Raw genomic sequence first — 7,795 nt, 5'->3', positions numbered from 1 at the left:
CAAATTTTTTAGAAATCTATGGTTTGTGTTCTTGAGCAATTTGGGGCTTTTTGATATAAACAGGTTATGGCCGATTTTTGTCATGAATTGTTGCTAAATTAAGTAGTGTAACATGTTTAGGTAGCTAAATGATCCAAACTTTGATCCTAAACATGATTTTTGAGAATTAAAGTGGACTTTTTAAGTCTAAAATTCATGAACTTGATTAAATTGATGTAAATGCCATTTGAGACTTGTTTAATTGCTAGTAATGACTATTTTGACATGTTATTTGAGTTAAATGCTTATGAACTTTGTATACATTTTCATATATGCTTATTTGAAAAAGTGTAGAATTGATAAAATTGTAAAAATGAGCATAAGTTTAATTTTGATTAAACATGTCATTATGATTGTTTTAAGTTGTTATTTTGCTAACACTAATGCATATTTGGATGCACAAATTTTGTGTTTAATGTGTTTTGCAGAAATATACTGAAACTAGAGGTGCATCATCATCATCTAGACAACCACAACCAGAACTTAAACCAGAATATGAGCCGCAATACGAGCCTGAACCGGAACAACAACAGGAACCACAACAACAACCTGATCAACACGTACCTTATTATGATCCGCTACAATTTGTTGATGCCTTTATAGTATTTCCGATGCATCCGCCAGTAGAATACCCAACGATTCCGGAACACACGTTGAATCCTAATCTGAGATTCGATAGAAGCTGGAGAGATTACCCAACATATCAAAGTAACAAATTCAAACTGATACCGAAAAATGTAGAAGTGCAGGGTAATCGATTGGGAGCCTTTGGAAAGGGTCCAACTTGCTAACTCAGTTAGGGAGCATCTGATCCAAAGGTATGGCAGCTCTTCTTTTCACGATTGGGAACGTTTATTCACCATTCATAGACCTGTATATAAGGAATGGTGCATTGAGCTTATCAGTATTATAGCGTTAAATGCGGATGTAGATAGGTTAGATGATAGAAGTTTTCTTAGATTTATACTTGGCCGTAGGATGTACAGGATGTCCATGCTGGACATGGCCAGGGCTTTACAGATATATACTCCTAGTGAATTACTACTACCCGATTGTATGAATTTGATTTATCGTGGTGAAAGGGTAGATAGGAATTTTGACGTGAACGCCGTCTGGAGGCGTATGTCAGATTATAATGTTTTTACACTGGGAGGAAAACACTCCTACTTACATATTAGCAAAGCCGATCTTCGTATAATTCATAGATTTTTGGCTAACTCGATTACACAGAGAGGTCACAATAAGGAGAAAATGACCTTACATGATTTATTTTACCTAAAGTGTATTCGAGACCCAAGAGGCTTTGTTAATATCCCTTACTGTGTTGGTTTTTATTTGTCTAAGATGGTAGAAGGAATACAGGAAGGGGGAATAATAGGAGGAGGTATTTTTGTTACTCTCATTGGAGAGTATTTGGGTGTAGATAGGGACCAAGGGGGTCCACTTTTGGAATGTAGGGAACAGGTTGAGCCTTTAGGATTGAAGGCCTATCAGGGTGCTAAGGTATTAAAGAGCAGACGAAACCAGGCAGTACCCTATGAAGGTCATCATCCACAGGTAGAGAGAGGATCAGATGAGGAAATAGAGGAAGCGCATGACATTAGGGATGTCATTAGGGAGGCTATGACTGACGTCTACCAGTGTGTAGATGAGGTGGAAATGACAAACGATGATAGATTTAGTCGGATGGAGCAGTGGCAAGCCCGTAATGATTACGAGCATTCCAGGCAATGACAGCATGATAGATGGGACTATTATCATCGTCAGATCATGAGCAAGTTGTCACCTCAGGATCACTACGTACCGACCCGACCTGCTTACTATCCTCCACACCAGCCCGAGATGAGACCACCATATACTCTCTACGACCCTAACCAGGCCTACCAGTACACATATCACCAACCATGGAACCCGTACGACGACATGAACTGGAACTCCTATCCAGATTGATATAGTTCCTGTTGGTGATTTCTATGATTTTTATCTTTTTATTATTTTTATTTATTTATGTTTAAACATATGATATTGTGATACATTAATGTATTATTTAATATTTTTATTATTTTGTACTAATATTTCATATTTGATTTGAAAGTGGGATTTTAAGTCCCATTTCAAATTACCATTCATGTTATTATTTGTATGTATGTATATTGTCAATTGTACACAACAGGGTAAAACAGCGCATTTTCAAAGACTGGCATTAAGTTCAGCAAAAGCTACTAGTTTTGACGACAAAACGAAAAACAAATATGATGTAACAACAAGACGGAGTGAACAAATGATGTGCACCATTTATCATTTAACAAACAAACGTCAATATGTTTGGAAACTTTGGTAAAATTTAATCATTTTTCTACGCTAATCACCCTCAATAATTTAAATTGTTACTGATTTCTTGCAAATGAGGGCATTGCAAGATTTTAAGTGTGGGAAGGGGTTAAATTCTTTCGGATTTTTAAAATTTTTAACTTATACACTTTGTTACCATTAAAAATACTAGTAATGCAGTAGTTGTATTAGAATCTAGTGCTCTCTGATAATAAAGAACAGCCCTAGTCTTATATACTGACTACCAATTCAAGTAAAAATTTTCAAAATTTTCAATTAAATGAACTCAAAATCATATTTATATATATTTATGAACGATAAAACTAGGTGTTAATACCGAAATTATTGTTACCTCGGAAAGGACATAAATTGAGAAACAACCCAAAATGTTAGAATTCATTTAAAATGGAATAGAGGACAATAAAAAGGCAAAGAAAGGAAAATAAAAGCCAAGTGTGGGAAAAATTTACCAAGTTATTTAAAACATATATCACATATTTTTGTAACAAATAATTGAAGATACTTTTGCTTTGGACTAAACTAATCTGTTTTACCCGGAAAACTGTAATATATTTGAAAAAAAAATGGATCTACACGATGAATCAATTCCATTATTAAAAGGAAGTAAAGTCTTCCGAAAAAGAAACGCGCTTCTTGATTTAGGTCAGGAAGTCGTCGTCCAGACCAGTTGTAGAGTCTACGAAAAACCTTGAAAAGTTTTCTCGAAAATCAGCTGGAAATCCACGGACCTCAGCATCAAACAGGGTCGCCAAGTGGTCAGACTTATCCTAACCATGAGAGGATCTGTCTCGTAAAATGGGGAGGGCGCCGTGCAAATTAGCTTGATAAGACTAATGAATCAGACCCCCACAAAGGATAATCTCCTTAAAGATTAAAAATCAGCTTTTAAGCCTGATATTACTCAATCCTAGAGATTTACCTTAAAGATTGAGAATTACAAACTCATGGAATTCGATGATATCTAAACTCGAGCTTGAACGAGAAAATATTTTGATCAAAATTAAAACCGATTTGTTTTCTGAAAACCAATTTTCAATGCGTTCATTACCATTGAACGTAAAATTCTAGGAATTCACCTGGAATTCATTAGGTCACCTGAACTAAATCGGGTGTCAACTGTAAGAACGGTGGTTGCATAGCATGGTCAAAGACAGGACATTGTGCCAGACCGAAAAACTATATAGGGTGATCTTTACTATTGCTCCTACCAAGGATAGTAATTGCATCCGACACGTTATAGACCATAATTAAAAGCATGTCAGGAGACATTGCCTTAACAGTTGCTTGTTCAACGCTTTCCTTTACAACCGGACGGTAGTTTATCGAAAGGTAATATACGGAGCAAGTATACTGGACGTGTTGCTTTTCCAATACAAGGTTAGCAAGTGGGTGACACAAAACCATAAGTTTTGAGTTAAAATTTTCAAATCTGAAACCCACTAAACCCACAAAAACATTTTGCAAACACCGGTGAAGGGTTATTCCGGAAAACTTATCTAGGGTAAAAGCTAGATTTAATTTTTAAAAGATCAAATGTTTTCATAAAGATCCAATTTCCTAAAGGATCTAAATTTGTATAATCAAGTGGGACTGTAAACCACATCGTTACTATCATTGTTCATACCGCCGTATAGAAATCACTGATGTACAAAGTGTGAAGAATAAAGAAGTGATTCTAGTATTTTTATTTCAAGAATATATTGCTTGAGGACAAGCAACGCTCAAGTGTGGGAATATTTGATAATGCTAAAAACGAACATATATTTCATAGCATTATCCCTCAAGAAAGACAAGCTTTTAGTTGCAATTGTTCTATTTACAAGTAATATTCGTTTAAATAATAAAAGGTGAAGACAAAAGACAGATTCGACGAATTGAAGACGCAAACGACCAAAAAGCTCAAAAGTACAAAGTACAATCAAAGTGGTTTAAATTATTGATAAAAAACATCTCAAAATTACAAGAGTACAAGACGCAAAACGCAAAATACAAGATATTAAATTGTACGCAAGGACGTTCGAAAATCCGGAACCGGGACCAGAGTCAACTTTCAACGCTCGACGCAACGGACTAAAAATTACAAGTCAACTATGCACACGAATATAATATAATATTTAAATAATTCTATAAATTATTTATATATTATATTATTATTAAATACCGTCGGTAAGAAAGAAAACAAGCTCATGTGAGCTGGAAAAAGAGGCCATGCGATCGCATGGCCTGGAGGTGCATTTTCCATGCGATCGCATGGCAGTAGGTAGCTGGCCACACTCCTATAAATTTCGCAGTTTGGTGATCAATTAACATATCTTTTTCTCTATCTCTCTCACGTATACATATATATATATATATATATTATATTTTAATTTTAATTTTAATTTTAAATTCTAATAATAAGGGTATGTTAGCGAATGTTGTAAGGGTGTAAGTCGAAATTCTGTCCGTGTAATGCTACGCTATTTTTAATCATTGTAAGTTATGTTCAACCTTTTTAAATTAATGTCTCGTAGCTAAGTTATTATTATGCTTATTTAATGCCGAAGTAATCGTGATGTTGGGCTAAATATTAAAATTGGGTAATTGGGCTTTGGACCATAATTAGGGTTTGGATAAAAGAACGACACTTGTGGAAATTAGACTATGGGCTATTAATGGGCTTTATATTAACTAAATGATACCTCGTTGATTTAATATATAGACTTATAATTTGACGTATTTATATATAACCACATACGCTTGACTGAGTATGGTGGGCGGGATATCTATAAATACCAATAATTGTTCATTTTACCGGACACGGAACTGGATTAATAGTTAATAGACTTGTTGAAACAGGGGTGGATTACATTCAAGGGTAATTGGTGTAATTGTTAACAAAGTAGTAAAACCTTGGTTTACACGCAGTCGATAACCTGGTGTATTCATTAAACAAAGTATTAAGACCTTGTTACAATTCGAATCCCCAATTAGTTGGAATATTTGACTTCGGGAATAAGAATAATTTGACGAAGATTTCCGCATTTTATGATTATGACTGATGGACTATTATGGATAAATCCGTATGGACATATCGAATAATCCAGGACAAAGGACAATTAACCCATGGGAATAAATTAAAAATCAACACGTCAAACATCATGATTACGGAAGTTTAAATAAGCATAATTCTTTTATTTCATATTTAATTGCACTTCTAATTTATCGCACTTTCATTATTATCATTTACTTTAAGCTTTAAAATTAAGTCTTTTATATTTTTAATATTTTACATTAGGTTTTAACTGCGACTAAAGTTTTAAAATCGACAAACCGGTCATTAAACGGTAAAATCCCCCTTTTATAATAATAATACTACTTATATATATTTTTGTATTTTTACAATTATAAGTTAAAACTAATATAGCGTTGAACTAGTTTATTAGATCCCTGTGGAACGAACCGGACTTACTAAAAACTATACTACTGTACGATTAGGTACACTGCCTATAAGTATTGTAGCAAGGTTTAGGTATATCCACTCTATAAATAAATAAATAACTTGTGTAAAATTGTATCATATTTAATAGTATTTTGTAGTAAAAATATAACTATTTTGTATACACCTCTACGCACATCAATAACTACCATTGTTGTTAAAGAGATATGTGATTTACTTCAATAGAAGCTGATAATCTAAACTGAAGTTTAATTTAATTTTAAAGATAAATTGAGAATAATACAAATAAAGAGGATCATAGATAAAATGTTGAATATAATTCTATTTTTAATTTAATAAAAATTTTATACAGGTGATGAATCTATTACATTCGACTTTATTTAAATTTATTATTTTATCTAATATAATAAAATTTTAACATATATGAACATAGATATATATACTTGTTTTTTGTGAAAGATTAATTCTTTTATAGAAGATAAATATTATATGTCTAAGGAATAAAATCATACTTGACAGAATCTTTGATAGAGAATTAAAAATATAACTATTGAAATGTCAAAAACGCGTGTAAAGTTAAAAAAATGTATCTTATGTTGAATATAGAATGAAAAAGGTCGAATGAACAAAGTCTCTTACCTGCGAAAATGTGAAAAAAGTTGTGATACATAATCACCAATAAAATATATAATGGCAAATAAAATTTAAGAAATGATTTTAATTCTCAAGTTTTTTTTTACCGTATTTAATTATTTCAACGTTTTTTGTTTTGTTTAAATTTCGTGAATTAGTTAAAAAAAATTTGTTGAGTGTGTTGCCTTATTTGAATTGAAGAGTAAAAACAATTAAAGTCATTTAAATTAGGCGGAAGTTATTTATCTATTTTTATAGAGTTTCTAATTAAAAATTATAGTAAATGATATAATTATGAAATGATCGCATTTACTTAAATAGATGTTTGACCAAAATTGATTGAAATTTGAAATTTGAGGCCGCCATCTATTTGAAATTTGAAAACAGTTCGTCATTTCTTTGTATTATAAGGGTATTTTTGTAATCAACTAATTTAAAGCCAAGATCATGAGGTCATAATCAAGATTAGGAAAGAATCAATGATCTACATCATTGATGGGAAATTGAATGAATGGCTATGATTAGTTGTGTATATTTCACAAATGACCTATTTTACTCTTTGTTATTATATTTAAAAGAGATTATAAGTTATAATTTGATTTTTTTTATTATACTTATCTTGTGTCACACAACTTAGACAAACCCTAAAAATAATACAATTTATAAATTTATTATCATTTAAGTGATCTTCAATAATTTGGAAAAAAAATCAGAAGTACCAAAATTGATGAACATTAATATTTTTACTTTCATAATGGATAAATTCACTTTTAAATTTGCATTAAGTATTAATACTGGACAAATATATAATGCACATTTTTGTATCATAATCTAGCAATAACTAGTTGGGCGACCTGACTTTGTGCCGGTTCTTCACCCTTGATTAACATTAATTACATAGCTATTTATTGAGAAAGTAATTATTTATCATTTTTTTTCGTTTTGTCGAGGAATGATCAAAATTAGTTATGTGATTGATTTGTACTAAGCGTGAAAGTAATTATTCATCATTTTTTGTTTTACTTTTCGTCTTGTTGAGAGAAAAGATCCAAATGCTCAATCAATAAAGTGGGACGTACATCAACGATTGGTATAAACTATTACAATAAAACAGTTATTAAAAAAATGAGTTACGTATTTAATTTATAATAAGAGAAAAAGTTAAACAATAATAAAGTGAAAAATTATGTGATTGATTTAATAATAATAATAATAATAATAATAATAATAATAATAATGATGATGATGATGATGATGATGATGATGATGATGATGATGATGATGATGATGATGATAATAATAATAATAATAATAATAATAATAATAATAATA

This window comes from Rutidosis leptorrhynchoides, chromosome 3 (assembly GCF_046630445.1).
Source record: "Rutidosis leptorrhynchoides isolate AG116_Rl617_1_P2 chromosome 3, CSIRO_AGI_Rlap_v1, whole genome shotgun sequence".
Taxonomy (NCBI): domain Eukaryota; kingdom Viridiplantae; phylum Streptophyta; class Magnoliopsida; order Asterales; family Asteraceae; genus Rutidosis; species Rutidosis leptorrhynchoides.
Note: the sequence above shows the minus strand (reverse complement) of the source record.